At 42.6% G+C, this 26,122-nt stretch overlaps 1 long non-coding RNA gene across 1 annotated transcript; it reads left to right on the top strand.

Annotated features, from left to right (window-relative positions):
* LOC149747652 (uncharacterized) lies at positions 1 to 12,191 on the top strand. The gene is made up of 4 exons (XR_016387650.1): positions 1 to 89; positions 2,739 to 2,976; positions 4,716 to 4,855; positions 11,094 to 12,191. It is a non-coding gene; the product is annotated as an uncharacterized LOC149747652 (long non-coding RNA).
* The last annotated feature ends 13,931 nt before the right edge of the window (positions 12,192 to 26,122 follow it).

Below are 26,122 nucleotides of genomic sequence, written 5' to 3'. Positions count from 1 at the left end.
CTTGGGTCTGCAGGACTCGGGCTGTGCGCGGGTCAGACGGGGGAACGGAGCCGGAGACTGCACACTGTCAGCCTCCAGGAAACTCTGAGGTATGGGCGCCCGCCGCTACCCGCGCTCCGATATGAAGGGGACTTCCCGGTGACGTAGCGAAACTTGACGCCGGGCCCGCCCCTGTCCCCGCCCCCGCGGGCCGCCGCGCCTGGAGGGAGCTGGCGTCCGGGCCAGGCCTGCGGGGAGCCCCGCGCCACGCCGCGCGACCTGCCGGGACCCGCTGGCGACCCGCGGCGGCGCCGATCGGCGGGGTGGGGACCCGGCCCGGCCCCTACACTACTTTCTTGACCAAAGTGTCAGCTGCAGGCGCGGCGGGGTCTAGGAGTCGCGAGCGGGGAAAGGTTCTCCTAGCGGGAAAGTTGGGGACGGAGAGGCCTGGAGCTTCGTCCCTATCATAAACGGGCAATTAGAGACTTTCGTAAACAAACCCCGGAAAAAGTTCGGGAAAGGCCAGTTTTCAGACTCAGAGAGTGTGGGAAGTTCCAGGGAAGTGAAATGAAGAGAACACTTAATAACAATAGAAATGGTGCCAGAAGCCAAGGGAGAAAAGTACCAGATTGAAACTGAAACTGCCGGGAAGTGAACGGCAAATTGAAACCCTGCAGCTTGGGAGCAAACACTGTTTGGACTTGGGGAAGCGGGGCGGGGGGAGAGAGAAGGAAAGTGGATGGGAGAAGTGGCCAGTTCTCCGCCCGGGTAAGGACTGTGATTTTGAAAGAAGAGCATATTCCCCCTGGGTAGGTCTCATTGCTCGTTCCAGATGCTTAGTAACACAAAAAATAGTAGGTCATCATGTAGACAACTTTCAGATGCCCTCGTGGAGGGAGGAACGAGGTATTTGGGAATGTGAAGTTATTTGCCCGATGTCTGGCTGGCCCTTGAATAATTCCATTATTCTAAGGAGAAGGGGTCATTCGGGCTAGGCAACAGATACTGAGGGCTTCGTGCTGAGGGCTTCCTCAGACATTTTCTCACTCTGTCCTCAGAACAACCCGACCAAGCGGACATTCTTACCATCGTGGCCACTTTGCAGGTGCGAAAACTGAGGTTTATAGAGATGGAGCTGCGCAAGCTCACATAGGCAGAGAGCAGTGGCAGGATCTGAACCCAGGCCGACCCATACTGAGCAAGACCTCTTACCCTCTGTGGCCTTCCCAGGAATCACAGTTTCTTAGAAAATGAGTGTTCTTTTTTCATCTGAGCTATATAATGCAGATGTTGCACATTGGTAGCTGAGAGCTGCGTGGCTTCCTGGAAGGTTTGGGTTTGGTTCACAGTATTGGTCTTGTGAAAATCTGAATTGGTTACCAACATTTAAACATTGAGAGACTGCATTGAAAGCTGGGATTTCTGGTGTTCTTTGGGAAATCATTAGCTCAAAACCCAAGATTCGTTTTCCGAAAGTGCGGAGCCGGCTAGAAGTGTGGGTGCAGCGGCTGCCCTTAGACGTCGGGTGGAGCTCTTTGGTTGGCCACACTCCCTGCTGTTTGTTTTTCTCATTTACATTATCTGGCCCCAGTAGGCATTTGAACTTGTTTATTTACCTTAAATCACTCAATCAACACAAACCTGCAGGTATTTGTGGCTTGGTCCTGCAGAAATACAGACAATGCTGTAAGCGTGGAACAAAACTACTCTTGAATTTAAACAACTTAGTTTTGAGTGTGGTAAACACATAGGGTTAAGAGTGGACAAAATTCAGGAGTTACCACCACATGTCACAGGAAGCCCAGGAGAGATTCTGCCTAGAAAGCTGTTGTCTTGAACCCGGTGTCCCAAAACCATTCTCAAGGCTCATTTTGACTGACAATACTTAAGTAACACCATTAGCTTCCTGACTGGATTAATTAGTAAATTTCTCATCAAACCATGCACCCTGAAATGCAATATATACATTCAATGAAATAAAAACAAATCATATCATGTTTACCCACAAAGGGTGTGTCAATCTTGACCTCGAACATTATCATTATGAAAGGTCATTAGCCACATGACCCATACTTGATGCAAACCTTAGGCAAATTGTGACTTTTAGGGAATTGCAAATTTAACTCCCTGGAAGGAAAAGGGAGGAGAGAAGATTAGAAGGTGCGCTTCAGAGATGGGTCAAATCAGCCATTTATGGAGGACTTGTTAAGATTTTGAATTTGAGATGGTCCATAAACTCTTCTTCAGATCTAACATTCTATTAAGAGAATTAGAAGCTGTGTGTGAAAAGCCTTTCTTAACTATTTGGACCCGGAGAATGACAAAATAATGATTTATCATGAAGCATTAGAATCCCCTGTTATTTCATTTTTTTTAAAGGACTGGTGAAGACAATTTTTAAAACTATTACCAGGTTTTCGTTTTCATGGACAAGTTCGAAAATGACAGTGCAAATCTGGCCACGTGTGTGTTGTCAGAGTGTTAAAAAAATTACTAAAAACAAAACAAGACAAAATAGCAGACATGATTACTAATAGAATAGTCATTCATCTCTTTCATGCAGAAAATAAGATTTGGTAGGAAATGAGGATATGAGAGATGAATGAGGGGGGATTTAAAGGAAGCCTTTGACAAAATGTATAGGCTGTAGGCCTGAGTCTGTTTATTCTGATAAAAGAGGACTTGTTTTTTTCCTGTATAGCATGTTTGTTAACAGGAAATCAGCCTCATGCATTGATCATTTCAATCTCTGTTTTAAGACAGACACTGTGCTGGGTTCTGGGGAGACAATGCTTCCTACCCCCATGGAACCTACCTTGACGAGACCAGTACCACACAAATTCAGTGTGCCTATGAATCACTTGAGTATCTTGTTCAAATACACATCTGATTGTGGAGATCTGGCTGGGCTTGAGATTCTGCATCTTAAACTCGGTGATCCTGATGCTTCTGGTCTATAGATACCCCTTTGAGGAGCAAGTCTAGAGGACGATACAGGTAAGTACACAGGCAGGTGCAAAAAGATGTACATCAGGGCTGTGCCAGGGAAAGTATGGCAGACTGTGGGACCGCCTTGGAGGGCAATTAAGCAGGAAAGGCATCTCCATAGAGACCCAAGGCATAAATAGGAGTTGGCCAAGCAGTGAGGCCAAAGGGAAGAAGTGTGTTCCATGCAGAGACTGAAGAGCAGTGGGGGGGGGGGGGGGGGAGGGAGAAGCCACCTGAGGGGTTTGTGCATTATTGTGGGGACAATGGGGGCACCACTGAAGGTTTTAAGCACTTGGGTGATATGATCAAACTCTAGAAAGTTCACTCTGGCTGCAGCGTGACTAGATTAACCAAGCTAAGACCAGAGACAGTGTGACTGATCAAGATAAACATTATGGTAATTCTCATACAAGATGGTAGTGTCAGCAAAGACAGTCCCTGTTTCAACCCTGTCTTTATTAAAATTCCCATATTTCCTGACTAGGATAGGACCAAATACTATCAGAGCAAGGCTTGATATTTGTCAGCGTAAGTGTAATTGACATTTTCACCTATGTTAGTTTCCTAAGGCTGCCATAACAAAGTACCACAAATTGAGCGGTTTAAAACAATAGAAATGTATTCCCACACAGTTCTGGAGGTTAGAAGTTTGAAATCAAATTTGGTGTCCGCAGGGCTGTGCTCTCTCTGAAGCCTATAGGAGAGAAATCCTAGCCTCTTCTAACTACTGCTGATTGCCAGCAATCCTTGGCAATCTTTGACTTTTAGATGCATCACACCTATCTCTGCCTCCGTTTTCTATGGCCTTCTCCCCTGTGTGTCTGTGTCCAAATTTCCCTCTTCTTATACAAACATCAATCATTGGATTAGGGCTCACCCCAATCTAGTATGACCTCATTTTACATCTGCAAAGACCCTATTTCCAAATGAAGTCACATTCACAGGTTGGAGGGCGAGGGGGAAATAGAGGATTAGGACTTCAGCATATCTTTTTGAGAGAGACACCGTTCAACCCCTGACATCTCCCTTTATCAACTGCCTTAAAAAAAAGTTCTATATATACATATTTTTCATCCTGTTTGCAATTTGCACATTTACAAATCAAAAGGACTTTAGTAAACTTGACAATGGATTTGAAGCAGCCTGAAATAAAGGTCAAAAGCAATATAGATAAGATAAGAAACAAAATGACGTCTGAGGGAATAGGTTTAGAATATCTGTCTGGCACAGAAAGCGTGTGTACCCCACCACACATTCTTTTTTTTTTTTTTTGTGGTAAGTGGGCCTCTCACTTCTGTAGCCTCTCCCGTTGCGGAGCACAGGCTCCAGACACGCAGGCTCAGGGGCCATGGCTCACGGGCCCAGATGCTCCGCGGCATGTGGGATCTTCCCAGACCGGGGCACGAACACGCATCCCCTGCATCGGCAGGCGGACTCTCAACCACTGCACCACCAGGGAAGCCCCCACCACACATTCTTAGTTGAAGATTGTGGTGTGACTCCTCACCCCCCATCCACCCCCCACCCCTAGGCTTCCCACTCACAAAGCCAAACAAGATTTCAAGAAATGCTTTGATGGAGCTTGAAAGTAAATATAATTTCTATTAGTGCAACTTATAAGCGCATTATAAAATATGGAAAACAGAGGAAAAACCTTTTTTAATTTCCCAAGGTTTCTGTTCTTTATTTTATTCTCCTCTGTTTACTAATTCTTTTCTGGATTTTTTTTTTTTTTTGGATTATCACAGATAATGATCATCAAGCATGTTTGTACTTTTTTGAACTGCAAGAAATAGACAGTGGAACAGTTCAACAAGCATCAGCGGAATGATGGAAATAAGTCAGGACTACCTATACATTTGTTATCTGAATGATTGATTTTCAACAAGTAAGTAAATCCGACTAGTTTCGAGCATTTCATTGAAGAAACTATTAGTAAATGCTATGTTAATTAGAACGCAGAATATCTAATGATAAACAAAATGATTTTTAGGTTGTCAGTGAGTAACTACTAGGAAGGTAATTCAGTCTTGTGTAAGAGTTAGAAAGCAATGATTGTCCAAGTGTAATCTGTGCAAATATAACCTCAGAATCAATTGATGAACTTATTTAAAAGCAGACCTGCCTGACCTCAGGTTAGTGAATCACAATCTGTGGGGTCCTAGCCTGGAAATACACGTTTTAACAAACTTCTATGATAATGTTGGTACACTAACGGAGAGGATGAAAAGGCACTTGAGAAGTGATATTTGACCTCAAGTAGCTTACACTCTAGTGAAAAAATATATATATATATGAATTAGTAGCAAATAATTGAAAATGGATTATAATTTATTGTGCAACTATGTGACACATGAAAATATTTCTACAAAATAGCTAAGTGAACATAATTTGTGCTTTGTGTACTTTCCCGGTTTAGTGTTGTAGTTCACAATTTAAACAATTCAGGTAGGGGAAGAAAAAGAAAAAGACCTCTTAATTATCATCAGGAGACGAAAGAAACCTGCACCTTCAGGATAAATAGGCTTAGGAAAAAAGGATGAAAACAATAATAATACATACACAACTGACCCAGCACTTATACCCTGTGAATGGGTCAGAGGCAGAGCTGAAATGCATGGTAATCATGATCCAGAAGAGGCAGAAGAGGTAAAACAAAGATACAATTGGTAAGAAGAGGGAAACAAGGAATTAGAAGATGTTTTGAGCATCCGGAAGCTCTGAGCCTTACTGATGCAAGCAGAATTGTTATCCAGCTGTGTGGATAATCAATATTTGCTTCCTCTGCAAGGGGATACAATTTCACGCTGCGTAGACTTGGAAAATGAGGGAGGCTGAATTCTTAATTACCCTCATTCGTGCCTAATCTAATCTAACTGCACCCACAAAGTGGACTGAGTATCACTGATACAGAACTGTCAGCCTTGGATTCCCGTTAGTGGGACTCCAATGCTTCTGACTGGGACTCCCCTGGCCTGTCTTCCTCAAACTCACAGTTTGCTTCCTGCATTTGAGCCTCTGCCCTTGCCCTTGACTCCGCCTAGAATGCTTTCTTCTGATCTTTCCTTGTCTAGATCCTTCTGGCTACTCAAGTCTCAGAACAAATGCTATATTCTCAGAAAGCACCCCCTGACTGTCCTGTCTCAAATTGCCCGTCCCTACCCTCCAAAGGACTATCTACCATGAAACTGACTGTGTTTAGTTGACTGACTTGTTTATCATCTACTTCCCCTTTTGAAGTCAAACTCCATGTGAGCTCAGACCTTACAGGCTTGTTCTCTACTATCCCCAGTGCCTGGACCCATGGGGCTAGGCACAGAGCGAGAAGCACACCAAAGCTGAAGGAGGTTAAGCTGTTTGTCTAAATTCACAGTGCTCATAAGTAAACTAGTCGCCACTGTAACCCAAACCTTCTTAATCGACACCAAGTTCATCACAGTCATTGGTTGATAAGAAAGCTTGACAATAATCAGAAGAGATCACAAACACTGGGCATTTAAATTCTGCCTCTTGTTTTTCTATTAAAGTATTTCACTTTAACAGTAAACCTCCAGGGACTTCCCTGGCTGTCCAGTGGTTAGGACTCCAGGCTTCCACTTCAGGGGACTTGGGTTCGATCCCTGGTCAGGGAACTAAGATCCTGCAAGCCATGCAGTGTGGCCAAAAACAAACAAACAAAAATAACACACAAAAAAAACAATAAACCTCCATATCTAAAAGTTTAGAAGCTCAGAGGGAGAGGCTAGAATGAGCACCCTTAGGAATTAACGCTGTCCCAAGCTTTCTACTGTTCCTCTTGCTTCTCTTGGCCCTCCTGGGTCCCCTTTGCTGCTCCCCTCCTGGAGCAGGCCATTGCAAGCTCACTGACTCATGCCTCTCCCCCTACACAGTCTCCAGCATTCTCACAGCCCATTCTCAGAGATTTCGCCCCTGCACCGCCCACATTCCAAACCTCAGTGTGGAATTTCCCCACATCCACTTACATGTTCTGAAACTTCAAATGTGTATGGTTCAAAAGTGAACTCATAGGGCTTCCCTGGTGGCGCAGTGGTTGAGAGTCCGCCTGCCGATGCAGGGGACACGGGTTCATGCCCCAGTCCGGGAAGATCCCACGTGCCGCGAAGCAGCTAGGCCCGTGAGCCATGGCCGCTGAGCCTGCGCGTCCGGAGCCTGTGCTCCGCAACGGGAGAGGCCATAACAGTGAGAGGCCCGCGTACCGCAAAAAAAAAAAAAGTGAACTCATAGAGCATCCACGCAACCTCCAGATTTGAAGTCTCCATGCACAGCAGCATCCCTGAGACCCCCTCCAGATGTTCAAGCAAGAGACCCGGGACCCACCCTCAGCCCCTCCCTCTATAGCACTTTCCTGGCCAATCTATATGAAGTCATCCTGAACGCCCCTGGAGGCTCTATCTTGCTCTCCACATTCTGGGCCAGTCCCTCCTGCACCTGAGCCACAGCAGGGCTCCTTCCTGGCCTTCCCCTCCATACTTGCCCCTCTTTCATCTATACTCACTTCAGCCAGCCTGATTTTCTTTAATGAGAATTTTCCCTTGTCTCTTTTTTAAACCTTTCTATCCATTGTCCACACTGCCTCCAGAGTGGTCTGATTTTTATTTATTTATTTATTTATATTATTTTTTTTAAAGAATCATCTTTTTTTAAAATTTATTTATTTTTGGCTGCGTCAGGTCTTCGTTGCTGCACGCGGACTTTCTCTAGTTGCGGGGAGCGGGGGTTACTCTTCGTTGCGGTGCGCGGGCTTCTCATTGCAGTGGCTTCTCTTGTTATGGAGCACGGGCTCTAGGAGTGTGGGCTTCAGTAGTTGTGGCACACGGGCTCAGTAGTTGTGGCTCGTGGGCTCTGGCACACAGGCTCAGTAGTTGTGGCGCACGGGCCTAGTTGCTCCGTGGCATGTGGGATCCTCCCGGACCAGGGCTCGAACCTGTGTCCCCCGCATTGGCAGGCGGATTCTTAACCACTGCACCACCAGGGAAGTCCCAGATTTTTATTTTTAAAAGATAGAAATCCTTCTCTGCTCTAGTCTTTTGGGGGGTCTCCAGATGCCCCTAGAGTCAAATCAAATATGGAAAACCACATGCCACCCTAAGTGTCCATCGACAGATGAATGGATAAAGAAGATGTGGCATATATATACAATGGAATTACTCAGCCATAAAAAGAAATGAAATTGAGTTATTTGTAGTGATGTGGATGGACCTAGAGTCTGTCATACAGAGTGAAGTAAGTCAGAAAAAGAAAAAATACCGGGGCTTCCCTGGTGGCGCAGTGGTTGAGAATCTGCCTGCTAATGCAGGGGACACGGGTTCGAGCCCTGGTCTAGGAAGATCCCACATGCCGCGGAGCAACTAGGCTCGTGAGCCACAACTACTGAGCCTGCGCGTCTGGAGCCTGTGCTCCGCAACAAGAGGGACCGCGATAGTGAGAGGCCCGTGCACCACGATGAAAAGTGGCCCCCGCTCGCCGCAACTGGAGAAAGCCCTTGCACAGAAACGAAGACCCAACACAGCAAAAATAAGTAAATTAATTAATAAACTCCTACCCCCAACAACTTCTTTAAAAAAAAGAAAGAAAAAATACCGTATGCTAACACATATATATGGAATCAAAAAAAAAAAAAAAAAGGTTCTGAAGAACCTAGGGGCAGGACAGGAATAAGGACGCAGACATAGAGAATGGACTTGAGGACACGGGGAGGGGGAAGGGTAAGCTGGGACGAAGTGAGAGAGTGGCATGGACATGTATACACTACCAAATGTAAAATAGATAGCTAGTGGGAAGCAGCCGCGTAGCACAGGGAGATCAGCTCGGTGCTTTGTGACCACCTAGAGGGGTGGGATAGGGAGGGTGGGAGGGAGACGAAGAGGGAGGAGATATGGGGATATATGTATACGTATAGCTGATTCACTTTGTTATAGAGCAGAAACTAACACACCATTGTAAAGCAATTATACTCCAATGAAGATGTTAAAAAAAAAAAACAAAAACACCATGCCAGAGCCGAAGGGAAAAAAGGGAGTGAGCGTTCATTCATTGGTTCTTATTCCCAGATAGGACAGGGGAAGGGGGAGGAAGAGGACAGATGGGAATGTGTATGTGTGTGTGTGTGTGTGTGTGTGTGTGTGTGAGAGAGAGAGAGAGAGAGAGAGAGAGAGAGAGAGAGAAAATGAGATAGAGAGGTCTTAGCAGGATAAAGAGTGAGAAAGAAGAGCCATTAGAAATCGGAAGAGATTTCAGGTTAGATACCGCATCACTATTCTAAAATAGCCTTCTGATAGTCCAACAATAACTACATAGAAAGTATTATGTTTTTAAAAATACCACCCATTTCTAAGACAAAAAAATATATTATAAATGCACTCCCCAAGGCATATGCAAAATCTGAATGGAGAATCCTGGTTGTGTCCTGAAGGACTTGAAGGAAGAGCTACTCCTGGATGAGAGGACTCTGTCCAGTGACTCTGTGAATGTGACACAGTGCCAGTTAAAGTCCCAGGGAGATTTCCTGAGGAATGTAGCAAATTGAGAACTAACCCTTTCATTTATTAAAATATTCTAAAGCAGATGTAAAGACAAAAGTATGATGACCCATAGGTGAACAGAGCAAAGAGTTAAAGATACAGGTCTCAAAACAGGTGAGAATAAATTATATGATGGAGCTGGTATTTCAATTCAATGGAAACAAGGTAGATTACTCCATAAACAGTTGTAAGGTGATTGACTATACATCCATGAAAAAAAAAAAAAAGTCTGAATCCTATCTCATTATCTGCATCAAAACAAACTCACAGGTTTAAATATAAATATTGGACACATTAAAAAGTGCTTGAAGCAATCATGGGTGACTATTTCCATAATCTTAGAATTGGATTGACCTGTGAATACCAAGTCCCAAGGACACATTTGATTTCTTAGAAATGTAAAACTTTGGGTCAGTAAAGTAACACTATGAACAAAGTCAGTAGACAACAGAACTCCTGAAGAACAAAGGCTGAGGTTGGACCAGGGTCTGATCCAGGGTCTGCAGCAGAGGTGACAGAAGCACCACGGCACCGGCCCCTCCTCAGATCCCTCTTTTTTGAATGCGTGGAGGGACTGATCTGATTCTAGCATGCCTCTCCCCCCCGCCTCCCCCTCCCTATCTCCTAGGTATGATGCAAGGCCCAGAGAAGGCTGGAGTAAAGCCTTAGAGAAAGTTTCACGGCGCCCCTGGAAGTTAGGTATCCGTCCTTTCAAGCTCACCTTTACAGAAACCCAAGTCATAATTATTCCATCCTCCCAGAGTAGAACTCTGGAAACCACAGTCAGCAGTTGACTTCTCACCTCTTCTTTATCCCCTGTATTCAAGCTGTCATCAATCCTAGTACATCTTTCTTCAAAATGACCTTTGGGTTTAACCTTCCTCCTCAAATTCCTCTGCCTACAGAGTGTGTGATTTCAGTCTGATTTTATTGCAAAAGTCTTCTACCTGGAGGCCTGTCCTTCACTGCCAGTGGGGCCCCCTCACCCTTCAGTCTGCTTATAAAACACCAATTCCTTGACAGTCATTCCTTTGCTGAAGCATTTGTAGATATTTCTCCATTGTCCATGCAAACAGGTCTGTACCCACTTTCTCTGGCTCATTGGTACCACAGGTCACTGATTGTCTTATGGGTCCCCTAAGATACAGCTGCACATGTCCCAAAGCCAGGACTTACCCCCTTCTCCTTCACTGCTACCTTTCCTCCAAACTATCTTAGCTGCTTCTGTTACCCAGGGCCAATCTTCATCCTCATCTCCATCAAAACAATAGCCCCCAGGGGATATTTTAAAAATCTGTCAAACTTGGGGTGGTGGTTGAAATGCTAGAATAATCAGTTTTATCCTCTTCGACAATAGTGACCGGACATAATGATCTAAGTCTCACAGAATTACACTACATAGACACAAGTCAGGTTAATGGGGAAATTTTGTTCGAAGTTCTTATGCCTTTTCTTTTTTTTTTTTAATTTGTCTGCCAGCTTCACTATTTACTTGATATGTATATTTAAACAAGTTACTTCACTCCTCTGAGCCGAGGTTTCCTATTTGGGGAAGGGAGAATAATACTGCTACCTCCCTTACAGGGGCGGAGCGGGAAGGAGTAAGAAATCGAATAACGCAGGCAAATGGGCTACTTCAGTGGGCGTCCTATCCAGAAGACTCAGGACAATTGGGTCCTTCTGCGCCTGCCTCCCCCCACCAGCGTTCCCAGAATGAGGAGGGCAGGGCAGGAAAGTGCCAGTCTTTCCACCCTGAAGGTCCGTATTTACGATGCCCACGTGCCTCACCCCAAACACAGAAGCCCCGCCTGGGGAAACTCAAATAGCTGCTCCAGCCTAAGGATGACAGGCTGAACTCCAGCCGGCATTCGTCGATTATAAACAGGACCACTTTGCTGAGTTCTGCAGAGAAAGGAAAAAGGTAACAGGCAGAGAAAGGAAACTAAAAGAAAAAGAGGAAATGAATCACTTTCTGAGCCTTAGACCTCAACAAACACAGAGCAGGCTGAGGAGTGACGGCGAGGGGAGTCGTCGGTTCATCGTCAGGTGACTTTGTTGTTTTTTTTTTTTTTTTTGACCTGTCTCCTGGGAAATATGCGAGAGTAAATATCAAAATGTATGTGACTAAATAAAATTCTGGCGGGAAAGGGGCGTGGGATCGGAAACCAAGAGTCTCGCCGTCTCCTTTCCAGGCTCCAAGGACTCTTGGAGGTGGAGCTAAAGGAGGCCTGGGCTCAGGCCCCCGACCTTTGGAGAGCTGTGGCCAAGGGGAGGAAGGGAAGCCGTGATACAGATTTTGTCAGTTTTCACATCGCTGCTTTCAGATATTAACTTCGATTCCTGAGTGCAGGAACGATTCCAAGTTTGAGGGCCAGAAATCTGCTCTGCCACTTAAAACCTAGTATATTCTTATGCAAAGGACTTCCCTGGGGTCCGAGTAGCCCATCTGTTAAATGCTAGTCCTAACCCTGTACCTACTTCATAAGTTTGGGAAAAGATTAAATAGGTGAGACAGTATATTTAAAAATATATATGGTATAAACTGTAGAGTAAGGGACATATATGATTGGTATTGTTAGGCCAGCCGTTCATCATTTAGGATGTGGTTATAAAGTTGTAGCTGTAACACTGATAAAACATGGCAGTTCCAAGAATTAAAAATAAACGGGTTTTTTTTTTAAAGAAATCAGTAACTGTGTGCTTCTTAGAAGGAGAATGAGTGGTTGGTGGAAAGGGATTTGAGGGGCGCGTATTCATATTAACTGCTCAGAGAATACGCAAAGGCAACTGTAAAAAGGGTAAGTACATTGCTGTCTATTCCCACCATGGAATCCTATACAGTACCCAGAATAAATGATCTACAACCATCCAGACGACGAAACATGGATCACTACGACTATATGGAGCGAAGCAAGTCAGATACAAGAGCACAGAGTGTGTCAGATGTAGAGAACAAACGTATGGACACCCAGAGGGAAAGCAGCAGGGGGCGAGGGCGCAGGGTTGGGGTGGGATGAACTGGGAGATTGGGATTGACATGTATACACTCATATGTATAAAACAGATAACTAGGGCTTCCCTGGTGGCACAGTGGTTGAGAGTCCGCCTGCCGATGCAGGGAACATGGGTTTGTGCCCCGGTCCGGGAAGATCCCACATGCCGCGGAGCTGCTGGGCCCGTGAGCCATGGCCGCTGAGCCTGCGCGTCCGGAGCCTGTGCTCCGCAGCGGGAGAGGCCACAACAGTGAGAGGCCCGCGTACCGCAAAAAAAACCCCAAAGCAAACAAACAAAAAAACAGGTAACTAATAAGAACCTGCCATATAAAAAAAAAATTCAGAAAAGGAAAGCGTACAGAGCATGCGCTCTCAGCTGTGAAAAGCTCTAAAGGCGGCACAACTAGTCTGTGCTATTAGAAGTCCTGACAGTGACTACGCTGGGAGGAGTTAGAGACTAAGAAGTCACGGAAGGGTTTCTGAGTTGTTGATAATCTTCCATTTCTTGATCTGGGTGCTCTTCGTGTGGGTGTGCTCAGTTTGTGAAAACGCATCACACTCTTTTCTGTCTGTGTGTTATACATGCATTCAACGTATAAATAAATAAATATTGAAGAGGCGGTAGGAGCCATGCTAATGGGACTCACAGAGAAATGATACAACTATAAAAGAAATTCTGATTCAAGCTTTTTCAGTATTCACTAGGTGGTATCCTTCGATCTCTAAGTGGCGGTTTAAGAAATTCACAGAGGCTGGCATTTGTTAGCGGCAGCAGACATGAATATATAGAGCCAAATGTGATATTAAAATCCGAGTCCAGGTGAACTGGTATCTTTTTCAGTCCAACCAAGTAATAGAACAGTGAAATAAAGATCTATGTATGATTGGGAAACCTGTCAGGATCTTGAAAGGAAGAGGTGGCAATATTAAAATATTAGAACCTAGAAGTGTGAGCGTAAAAGACAACTTTATATTCCTCAGAAATGGAAAATGTCACCATATAGTGTAGGAAACAGCAGTAAGTATCCAAAGTAGAAGTCAGGTGAAATATGAGATTGGCCATCTCATCTCAGTGGCCATCAAGATGAAGACAACAGGTCTAACCACTGTACCTTACAACCTCAATCCCGGGGCTAAATGGTATAGGCACAAAGCTGGTAGACAGTGGGGTCGTGGTTTGACCCTAGATCCTTGAAGTCCAACATCCAAGCATCCTGGCCCTCTCTCTGTCTCCAGATCACATGCAGCTCTTTCTTTGCTCAGAGCTTTAGCCCTTATTTGTACTTGCCCTAGACACTGTGGAGGGTGATCTCTCTTATCCTCCAGATCCTTCCTGAAATGCCCTTGAGAACTTCTCTGCCACCTAATCTGAAATAGTTTTCCCTCTTGATAGCCATTCCTTTCTTGCTTTCTTTATAACAAGTCAGAAACCGTAGTTGCTTAATTTCCTGGGTGGCGGTATTTGTATTTATCAGTCTCCCAAACTAGACCACAAGCTCAGTGAGGAGAAGGCCACGTTCTCTGTGTCTCCCGCTCTTCTTCCTGCACCTGGCACGGAGAAGATGCTCAACAGATGACTATTTTAAATAAATCAGCCTTAACTTGTGCTGGGGGAACATGAGGTGTCCGATCCCACAGACCAAGAGCAGTAGCTGTAACCTCAGTCTGCTACGTGTTCTCGAATGAGAAGCTTCCTCTCTCTGGACCACTGTTTCCTCGTGTGTAAAATAAAGGCTTGGAGCGATTACCTGCTCTCTAAATGTTCTCCATTCTAATTCCCACTCCCTAAATTAAACTAATTCACAACAACCTGTGAGTGGCTGGTGGCTTATTACCATTCCCAGAGAGGGCTGCATTTTAAATAGATAATGCTCCATGTTAATCTCTATTTTTAAGCTATCAAGCAGCATGATAAGTGAAAACAGTGGAACTGATTGGAGAGAGATAATTTTGGTCAGAGGGCAGCCTAGCCTGAAAGTCTGCCCCTATGAGTCAGCTGCACTCAGAGTTCCTGCTTTTCTCAGCGTCAGCTTCTTCCCTTCTGATTTCAACTGAGACTTCAAAAGGACGAGGATTTTTAAAATCGTTCCTGCCCTTCCCCCCTTCCAGGACGGCAGCAGCCCCTCTGAAGTCCTTCTGTCCCAGCGGGGGCCTGATCTCTAGAAACCCCAGATTTCTACTTTCCAAGCGTGGGGTTCTATCTGGTGGGCAGACGCTGTGGTTTCGCATGTGGGGTGATAATCATCTCTTGCCAAGCCTCCAGTTATTCATCGGGTTACCCTTCCAGAACTCAAAGTGTCCTAACCAGGAAAATTAATGTCTGAGCGACAGGGACAAAGGTTGGCTCAGAAGAACAAAGAGAGGAAGCATTCGGTAGTAATAACAATATTGGTTTCTGTGGCAAAATGTAGAACTTGCCCAGGATGGCTTTGTTCACGGTCTCCTCTTGAGTTGTTTTGATCCAGTTGTTATAAAAATCTGTAGCAGTGAGGGCTCCCCTTCCCACTGCTCTCCTTACACACACACACTGTCTCTCTCTCTCTAATCTGAGTCCTCCAGAGCTCTAACCAAGGGCTCTGTGATCGGCCCAGCTGACCCTCCCTCCTGATGAAAGTGAGGGTACATTTTGTCTAGTCACAGGGACCCCACCCTTGTTTTTTCCTTTGGCTATCATTTTCCTCCTGGCAGCTGGGCTTCGAGGTGGCCCTCTTTGATGCCTGTGTCATAACTAACCCCAAGGGATGTTGCTGTCAGGCTGTACTGGACACCTGCATCTCCATCACCAGCATCGAAGAGACGATTGAATGACTGATTGAATGACTTTGGGCATTGTTGCTTCAGCCAGTGTTTTCTTTCATCTCAGCCTCAAAACTCAGCCTCCCTGCCCTAAAGGTTTATTACCAGAGGAGTTTATTTAAATAAATAGCCCCTAAGCCAAAATATGCCAGCTCCCACCTCATAGAATCGTTTTCTTTTTTTCGTGGGTCCCATATTCCAAGAGATCTGGGCGATTTCCAGGGCCATCACCATTAATACGCTGAAAGACAAAGGTCCAAGAAAAGACCACAGAGTTTCAAATATAAGAGAGACCTGTCAGTATCAGTATGACTTGTGAAAAAGTGCACCCTCCCTCAATGTTTTTTAAGAAAGGATAATGCCACACACGGACAGAACAAACTTATCTTTCTTGGCAGAGTTCGCCTTCTACGTTTTTGCCTCCAGAGCAAAACCGAAACTTTCTAGTTCTAGATCAATCTACGTCATGGCCACCACCCCCGCTACTCGATAGGAGATCAGGGGACCAAGAACACCTGCATCTCCTGGGAACTAGAAATGCAGACCCTCAGGCCCCGTTCCAGACCTACTGAGTCAGAATCTGCATTATAACAACATCTCCAGGGGATTCGTATGTACCTTAAAGTCTGAGAAGCACTGCTAGCCTCACTCACTGTTAACTTTTTTTGAACTAGCACGGTGCGATCTGAGAGAATTTAGAGGTGTTTCTGTGCCCATAACAGGCCGAGGTCAGGCATTTACACAACAGTTGGAAACGAGAAAGTGCATTGATTTCCATGCACTTAGCAATTTAAAAAATTTAAACAAAACAAAACCTCTGTTGGAATGTGTAAAACTTGTATTTTCTCATCCTTTTCCTGTTTGATGTGTTTGGACTTATTGGTAAAAGGAGGATTTGGGTTTTATTTTTGTCATATTTTTGCAAGACAGAGGAAGCATAATTTGCTCCCAATCCTAACAAAATTCACACGTGGTAGACAAATTTTAAATGCTTTAAGAGCTTTTGTAAAATAAGTAAGTAAATAAACGGGATGTTTAATGTTAGTTATCTCTGGGAAGGAGCAGGGCTGATTAATTGGGTATTTGGGGAGGGGGCGTGGGATGCTCTGAGCCGGCTTTTTGTAGACTTTGGGGCATCAATGTACACACCTTTAAAATAACCACCATTGTATTGTCTTGTAGTGGGGACTTGAGAGGCTCCCCTTTGACTAGATCTTAAACAAGTTAACGATGCACCGTTTAGATTACTTTTGTACTTGAGGAGGAGGGAAAAGAGAGGGAAAAGGAGCTTTGGAGAGTCAGCTGGTCAGGAGTCCAGTGGGGAGGGGTTGGCCTAGTAACTCCCATTTAAACTTAGGCCTAATTTTCTTAAATATTAACTACATAGAATTACATGTAGCCCCCAAAATTTCCCACATCATAATTTCTTAAACACTAGAGTATATAGAATATTAAACATATACAATCTCCTCCCCAAATGTTAATCCTGGAGATTGGACTGTCTTAAACATTTCTATACCTAATTCAAATTCTTCTCCAGGTTGAAGGATAATACTTAAAAATGAAACTATCTTTTCAAACTACCCAAATTTGGGGATTATCTTCCCATGTAATTTGGGGGGTTGGAATATGCATTGGATTCTCAGCAGACACCCTGAAGGAACATCCTGAGCTTTATTTATAGTCTAGACAGGGACTTGAACCTACCAGCCCCAGAGCTTAGTTTGACCTTATTTCAACCTGTTCCATCCATGGGCTTCTGCAGCCCAATCTGTAGCCCATCCTGTTGGTCTCTTAATTGATTTTGTATTTCTTTGGATCGTAAGATAAGTAAATGTGTCTTCCACCTCACCAGGATTCTTTTCATAAACTTCCAATCTCAGGAGCACACAATTCTTCCCCCACCTCTCCTCAGCTTTATTGGGTTGTATTGAAATATAATAGTGTGTAAATTTAAGGCACACATACATTTTGATCTGATATCAATGTATCAAAATGATTATTACCCCATTGTGTTAGCTAACACGGTCCAACCCCTCACATAATTACCTTTTCTTTTTTGTGGTGAGCACATTTCCAGATCTATTCTCTTAGCAACTTTCAAGTATATGATACAGTATTGTTAACCATAATCACCATCTGTACATTAGATTCCCCTAAACATACTCATTTTATAACTGAAAGGACAACATAATGATAAAAGTGCTCTAATTAGATTCTGGACAGAACCCATGGCTTTACATGACAATTTGGTTACAATGCTCAAGTTCATTCTACTGACACACTCCACACACACACACATACACACACACACACAGGCACAACAGCCAGGGCAAATAGAAATAACTATGAAAGGCAATGATTCCTAATTTCTGAATTAAGGAATGTACATGAGAAGAGGAAATATACAAATTGCTATGCTTTCTCAAGAGCTTAGAAATAATTTTATAGAAATCAATATATTTCTAGCCAAACACAATACATAACAATATATTTTAAAATAATATAAAGAGAGAAATGACATCTGGAAGGACTAGGAATGTTTGTGTAATCGAATGGTTTCTTACTTGGGTAAGATCTCCTACGTAAAAAGCGGAAGTCATCTATTCTTAGTTCCTTGGATATCCATCTATGTAAAAGAGGAAGAGAAAAAAGCCCCCTTTCCCCCACCCCCAGCAAAAAGTGTGATTTTACTTTAGAACAGATCAGGAAACTTAAATATGCTGTCTCTATGATTTCTCTGCTTATAGACATTTTTTTTTTACACAATGTCATAACCTGTATATATAATATGTTAAGTATTTCTAATGGAACTGAAGGACACTCTACTTCCTGAAAAGAACTTTGGGGACCGGAGCACAAAATTCTGACCAATTGGGACTGAAAAGTGAGGACTTGCATAGAAGACACTCCTTGAGATTTCTAGAGTCACCCAAGCCCTCCATCAGTTCCCGTATTTTGAGAAGATTCTTTGCGACTGTGGTTTCTAATGTCACTTTCCAGTAGGAGGGGAATCTTTCTGAGATGCTATTTTTAGCTGAGAGTTTGTTTTTGCTTTTAAGTCACAAGTTTTCAGTTCTATAATGTTATTCAGCAAATAAGTCTCCTGTTTTTGTTTTTTATACCCACAGGCTCCTAGATAACTAGGAGAAGGTAAATGGATTAGATAATATTAAATGGGTATAAATCTCATATAGTATCTTATTTAATTGCCATTGCCACCATGTGGAATAAATGTTTCAGTTTTACAAGATTTGAAAACTGACCTTAGCTACATAGCTAGTAAAGTGGGACAGAGGTGGGGTTCAAACATGAGTTTTTAATTTTGAAATTCAGGCCAGGTGAAGGTCCTTAATGGTGGCTCACATCGGCATCTTATGAATTCCACTGAGGAAGGTTAAGTCCAGGTAATTTGAAATTACCACCATCGACATGACATCATTTCTGCTTTGATTGCTTAAATGACCAAATATGCATATAGTCCACTCTGAAACCGTAAAATAAATTTATATAAGAGGATTTATTGTACTTATATTTTGGTTACTAGTTGCTTGTTGTTTATTCAGTCTTCAATTGGAGCTGTTCTGGAAAATGCCATTCCAGGTAGGCTTTGTAATAAATAGGCTGTCATACTTTTTAATGCAATCATATCCATTTAGAATTTTGTCCTAAAAGGATTTATCTCAGAGAACCGTGAAGTTATTGGAATAGGAAGCTTTCTTGTGGCCTCCTCTGCTTTCTTTAGATTGGAAGTTTTCCAGGCTTTTCCTCATTGTTTTCCAGGATTCTTTGTGGAGGACAGAATCTTGGAGCAAAATCTGGACTCTCATTCTGGCAGACTGAACATTCTATAATGCCTGGAAATAGTCACTTCTACATGCTTGTGTAAATATAAGGATAGGGTCTCGTTGTTTTCAGAGCAGCATCAGTTATATTCATTTCCTGCCCTACCTATATGCTTAGAAGAATCTTGAGATTTTGTGCCTTTTTTTTTTTTTTTTAAATTATGAACTATGGAGAACAGTATGGAGGTTCCTTAAAAAACTAAAAATAGAGTTACCATATGATCCAGCAATCCCACTCCTGGGCATATATCTGGGAAAGACGACATCTCTAATTCAAAAAGATACATCCAACTCCAGCGTTCATAGCAGCACTATTTACAATAGCCAAGACATGGAGGCAACTTAAGTGTCCATCAACAGATGAATGGATAAAGAAGATGTGGTATATATATATATATATATATATATATATACACACACACACATACACACACACACACAATGGAATACTACTTAACCAGAAAAAAGAGTGAAATAATGCCATTTGCAGCAACATGGACGGCCCTAGAGATTATCATACTAAGTGAAGTAAGTCAGACAGAGAAAGACGAATATCAAATATTACTTATATGTGGAATCTAAAAAAATGACATAAATGAACTTATTTACAAAACAGAAATAGACTCACAGACATAGAAAACAAATTTCTGGTTACCAACGGAGAAGAGGGAGGGGGATAAATTAGGAGTTTGGGATTAACAGATACACACTACTATATATAAAATAGATAAACAACAAGGACCTACTGTATAGCACAGGGAACTATAGTCAATATCTTGTAATAATGGGAAAGCATATAATATATATAATATTCAATATATAAATATAATGGAATGGAATGAAATATATATAATAGAATATATACTGGAAAAGAATCTGAAAAAGAATATGTATATACATTTTATATATATATAAATCAAATCAAATCAACTATACTTCAATTTAAATTTTTTCTTTAATTTTTTAAAAAGAATTAATGTTTAAAAGAAAAAAAAGAAGAATTAATGGTGAAGGCCAAAGTTTTTATTGTGAAGGCCCAATGTTATAAGGCTTAATATTAGGATCTCCCGGCTGGACATGACTTGTTTAAGTGTCTTGAACTTTTTTTTTTTTTAATATTTATTTATTTTGGCTGTGCCAGGTCTTAGTTGTGGCACGTGGGATCTTCGTTGCGGGATGTTTTTTCTTTTTTACTTGCAGCATGTGGGCTTCTCAGTTGTGGCATGCATGCGGGACCTAGTTCCCTGACCAGGGGACCAGGGATCGAACCTGGGCCCCCTGCATTGGGAGTGCGGAATCTCACTCACTGGACCACCAGGGAAGTTCCCTGAACTATATTTTAATACTCACAGCAGCATCGAAAGAAATAATAGCAAGAAGCAGCATAATTAATTACTCAAGGTCAAATTATGAATAATTCTAGGTTTTTTTTAAATGGTGTAACGTCCAGGGCTTCCCTGGTGGTGCAGTGGTTGAGAGTCCGCCTGCCGATGCAGGGGACACGGGTTCGTGCCCCGGTCCGGGAGGATCCCACATGCCGCGGAGCGGCTGGGCCCGTAAGCCATGGCCGCTGAGCCTGCGCGTCCAGAGCCTGTGCTCCGCAACGGGAGAGGCCACGACAGTGAGAGGCCCGCGTACCGCAAAAAAAAAAAAAAAATGGTGTAACGTCCAAAAGAAGGTCTCAAAAACACGTCAAGAGAAATAAATCTTTATATTCTTTGCAAACTTTAGAAATAGTTGCTAAAATGTATATGACTCATTAGGTTTTTAAAAGAAACAAGAAAAGAGTGAGCAGCAATACTTAAGAACACTAAATTTTAAAGAGGAATAGAATTCAGGATTAAAGTCATTACATAAAATAATGAAGGGAAACAAGTTTAGAATTGGGAGTCTAGGGTTCTAAGCCTGGCTCTGTTTCTAACTCTATGTGATCTTGGGTAGGTCACCTCCTGTTTCTGGATTTCAGGGGAAATAATACTAGGACCTCACCCTTGTTTACTCTCATTAAGTATCAGATTTCTCATCTGCCTCGTCAAAAATGTTTTGAAAAGGAACTCTCAGTCTTCAGGTTATAACAAAGGCGATTTTCAAGGCAGCAAAAGTCTTCATCGAAATTTGCCCTGGGGTCCTTCTGTTGGTTTGCATATTCATTAGCTCATCCAGTCCCACATCACAAAGCAGCTCAGTAAAACAGGGATTTTTTTAACTTATTTCTACAGTAGTAAAATTCCTTTTTGTTTCAACATGCTCTCTTTTACATGAAAGTGCATGTTCTGTCTTCAGCAGCAATGTTGGTCTTTAAAAAAATGAAAATATATAATAAAAGATGAATAAGATAGAAATAAAAACTGTCACATGCATACAATCCCAACAGGTGACAGTGGCCTGAATTTTCTCCTCTCATTTGTGATCTTCAATTACAGTATTTTTCTTTTTTAAATGAAATTTGGGTAAAACCATTTGTTGTGTTCATAATGTTGCCATGTTGTTGGATGCATTAAAAATAAAAAATAGAAAGAATGGGAGAAAGACATAATCCCTCTATCTTCTTTTTTTTTCTATTAAATATAAATATATTTTTCTCATTGTATAAGTAATCTATGTTTATTTTAAAAATTTCAAAAGCTTAGAAATATTTGAATTGAGAAGCAAATCCTCTGTTATCTCATTCAACCAGAGATAATTTTTAGTGTATGACTTTCTAGACTTGTTTATATGAATACATCAAGCATATGTGCACATATATATTTAGAACAAATCATAACACATTTCCCATTCTGTAATCTTGTCACACTTAGTGATATATCTTAACGTCTTTTCCATATATCTCTCTCATTAGGCAAATGGCATAAATAATAGTACATGCCATCATTAATAACCAATGTGCTGGAAATTCCCCGGCGGTCTGGTGGTTAGGACTCCGTGCTTTCACCACCAAGGGCCTAGGTTCAATCCTTGTTTGGGGAACTAAGATCCCGCAAGCTGTGCAGTGTGGCAAATCAATCAATCAATCAATCAATCGATCACCAATCTATTAGTGACGGACATTTTGTTGGTTTTCAGTATTTTGCTATTATACACATGCTACGGGGAACATCCTTGAACACTGGTATCTTAGCATTCTTCTATACATATCTCTGAATAGATAAATTCTAAGTGAAATTGTGGAATCAAGGATATTTTAATATTTGAAAACTATTCTGCGGAAGTATATAATGGCATTTATATTTACATTCCCTCTAATGGCCTTTGAGAACGCATGACCTACAGTCTCACCAAGCATTTGTCACTCATACATGCTGTAGAAATTATTTTCTCCAATTTGGTGTTTGTGCTTAACTTTGTGATATATTTTTGCATATAGAGTTTTCACCTTTTTAGGTACTTAGATTTGGCTATCTTTCCCTTTACAGATCTTAGCATTGGTTCTATTCTAAGCAGGCCCTACCCCATCAATTATAAAAATATTTTCCACTGTGTACTACCAGTATTTTCTTTTACCTCATTGAAGTCATCCATATAGTTACTTCTTTCTCTTTCTCCCCAGAGGGAAACAATTTGACAAACTGCCCTCCAGAAAGGTCATACCCATCTACAGTCCCACCAGCAGTGAATGAAAATATGTTTTAACAGTGTTTGACCACATTGCACATTGCCTTTCATTTTAATATTTGTCAATTTGAAAAGAAAAAAATATTTCCCTCTTATTTTACTTCACATTTTCTTTATTTTTAATGAAACCATCTTTTAAGATATGTGCATTTACAATTTTTGTTTTTTCTCCTGAAAACTTAAGTTATGTCCTTTGTTATATTTTTCTGCTGGGCTTCACTTTTTTTTTTTTTAAATCGATTCGCAAGAGTTCTTTATATTTTCTTATACATTTACAACACAATCAGAAAAGGAATGTGAAAGTTACGACCTTTTTTTTTCATTATGTATGTTGCAAATGTTTTGAATTGTATTTTAAACTGTGTGTGATAGGGATGAAGCCTCAGATTGTGCAAACAGAGCTGTTGACCAGAGGTAAATACCATAGTGCGGGCAGGGGCTGGGGAAGGGGGTAAAGAAAACTTTCCAAACAGTTTATGGTAAATGTCAGGACAAAACACGCCCCTCCCTCCCCAAAAACAAGTCCCCACAAAGTATGACTCATTCTCATGCTAACAGTCGTGTATTGATGGTGGCTCAGGAGCTGAGTCTGGGGCTCGCCCACAAAGGGCCGTGAGGGAAATGGATGGAGCAGAAGAGCGGCCAAAAGGGAGGGGAGGGGATGCCAAGGCCTTAGGGGCTCACCGAGCCTCTTAAGACTCCATTAGATGCTCTTGGGGAAGATCGTCATAGACAAAATTAGGTATTTTGTCTCTGCTTTGGTTTACCCATGTAATGCACAGGTGAGGACAGAGAATTCGGTACATAAAATACTGTGCGACATAAGAGAAATGTGCTTTTTCTCTCTTAAGCCAGAGCTCTGGGGTCACAGGTGTTTGGGCTCCAAATTACCAACCCCCCCCCCCCCCCCGGCAACAGCTACCCCAGCAATCAGAGAGCAGTACATTTCACTTATCAACACAGAAAACAAATGATTCTTATACCTTGCCCATAATGCTCAACGCTTATGACTTTGCATCTCCCTGTTTCAAAGCTCTGGATTTGTATATGTGCATATGTGTCAATCCCAACCTCAATTATACTCCAATACAAATTAATTTAAGAAATAAATAAATAAAGCATTTTACAGTGGGGGAAAAAAAAAGCTCTGGATTTGAAATCCCGGCCTTCTCACAGCCATGCCGAGCTACGTTTGACATCACCATCGCTAATTCTATGCTTCGTTAAAATCTTGGCACATAAGTGCCAAGAGCATGATGCTTCCCATTTCGCTGTACACGTTTCCATGGATATCTGCATATTATCTCGGTGTTCGGCAGCCATACCAGGAAGTAACGCCTCTTTACACTCGCTGCAAGTACAGAGTCTCAAGATATGAATGCCAGCTAAAGTCTCCCTATTCGACCTTTGTCATTATTTGCTGCACTTCTGTATGTCACAAGCCTGCCAATAACACTTTCATTTTGTGTTTCCTGATTATTCCAGGAGGATGATTGGAAATTTTCAGCCTGGCAGTCAAAGTGTGTTCATTCACCTTCAAGGTTGCTGCGTTTCAGCCCATCTCTGCTTTCAAACAAAGACAAACACCTCTACAACCAGTATCAGCAAATGAACTGGAGTGCAATGGTCATAGGTGAGGACTTTTTCCTCATTCCTGAACCTGGGACTAATCGTCTACATAATATACACTGAACGGAATGAGGTAACCACAGCGCTCTGCTGCCTGCCACCGTCCTGAGAAATCTCGCGATCACTGCCTCGCAAGGGAAGCATGACCTCATCCAAATCATGTATCATTAGAAAATGCGGTCAAAACTGTCTGCCCTTATAAGGGGAGCACATACACATCTCCCCTTTGTTGTTGCTATTTCACCTACCATTTTTTTTCTTTGGCACTGAACTCTGATCCGTCTTATCTGAAGATGAGGTTAAGTCAAGGGGAAGAAAGATAAGCACGGAGGAGTGGGAGGAAAAACAGGCAGAGGTGGTCTGGCAGGGAAGCACGTCAACACGCTGCATGGCATCAACAAGGTGTAAGCTGCTAGAAACATTCTGCAAAGTTCTAGTTCGACCCAAAGCAACTTAGGTGAGAGGCATCGTCTTTACGCCATGGGTGTGACTTTCTAGAAACATTCTGCAAAGTTCTAGTTCGACCCAAAGCAACTTAGGTGAGAGGCATCGTCTTTACGCCATGGGTGTGATGGAACAACATCATGGCATAGTTTGTTATGAGCCACTCTGAGAAGGTCATCACCTCTGCGGGAGATAAGTCTGTGCAGGTAGGGAGAACACTAGCCCCACCTAAGGGCACTTGCCTGACACTCAGCTACTCAGAAGCTGGGCAGCTGGGCTGGGGGCTACTGGGGCAAGAAATTGGGACTCCAGAAGTAGTAGGGGAGGGAGCCATTGTGAACATCTGTATTGCTGAGAATTGAAAGAACTCTTTTTGACTGGCACTGTATACCCAGGGAGAGTTAAACTTAGATAATCCCCCCAAGCAGGCTTCTCTCTACATCAAAACCCACTATCCACCCTTTATAAATTTTAATTGGGGAACTTTTGTGTCATTTAACCATTTTAGGCTATTTTCTATTGTTTCAGAATCTCCATGATGTTTAATTCTATTTTTTAGCCTGCACACCTACTCCAAACTCCCATTTCCTTTTCTAACGACAATATTAAGTCATCAGAACTGTGTTTACTAATAGTTTCTCAAGTTCCTCTTATTCATGGGCAACTCTGTAGCCACATAATCACTTTATAAATAACCCACGACTAGGGTTTTTAATCCGCCTTATCTCACTTGTATGGTTTGTAAATTGAGTGTTTTCCCTACAACTTCTTAGCAATCAAGACTTCAGTTTGGAATTTCTTCCACTTACTGACATATTTATTTTTAACTCTTGCCTTGGCCTTTGTTCAGATATGTGTCATAAAGGCAATAAGCCCTGGCTGTATACACACACCTTTCCGGGGCTGGTTCAGAAAAGCACGGAGTGAGGGAGTAATCCCATCTGTGATGCAAACTTTGTTTACCAGAGGGTCAGCCCTATGAAAAAACACTTCCCATACAACTGAAGGCGAATACAGGAGACAACAGTGCCCAAATGTCCCAGAGCCGTGGGTCATTGTCATGGTGATGACTTGCGTTAAGGATCTCTGCAGGTGCAGGAGCCTTTGGAATATGCAGAAAGTCTCCAGGCTTTGTGTAAGTCGCCTCCAGCTGGCTGGGACTTTCCACAACGAGCATCTATTCAGCGACTGTGGACAGAACCAGACCTCCATCTTAGATGTTTCCTCCTCTCCTCGAGGGGGTCTGCAACTTTCTAAAACGGAGTGCCAAATGTGGATTCCTTCCCTTTTGGTA

This window comes from Delphinapterus leucas, chromosome 14, assembly GCF_059928025.1.
Source record: "Delphinapterus leucas isolate spDelLeu-1000000601 "Yukka" chromosome 14, BTC_Dleu_Yukka2, whole genome shotgun sequence".
Classification (NCBI taxonomy): domain Eukaryota; kingdom Metazoa; phylum Chordata; class Mammalia; order Artiodactyla; family Monodontidae; genus Delphinapterus; species Delphinapterus leucas.
This window is presented reverse-complemented; position numbering and strand designations above follow the sequence as displayed.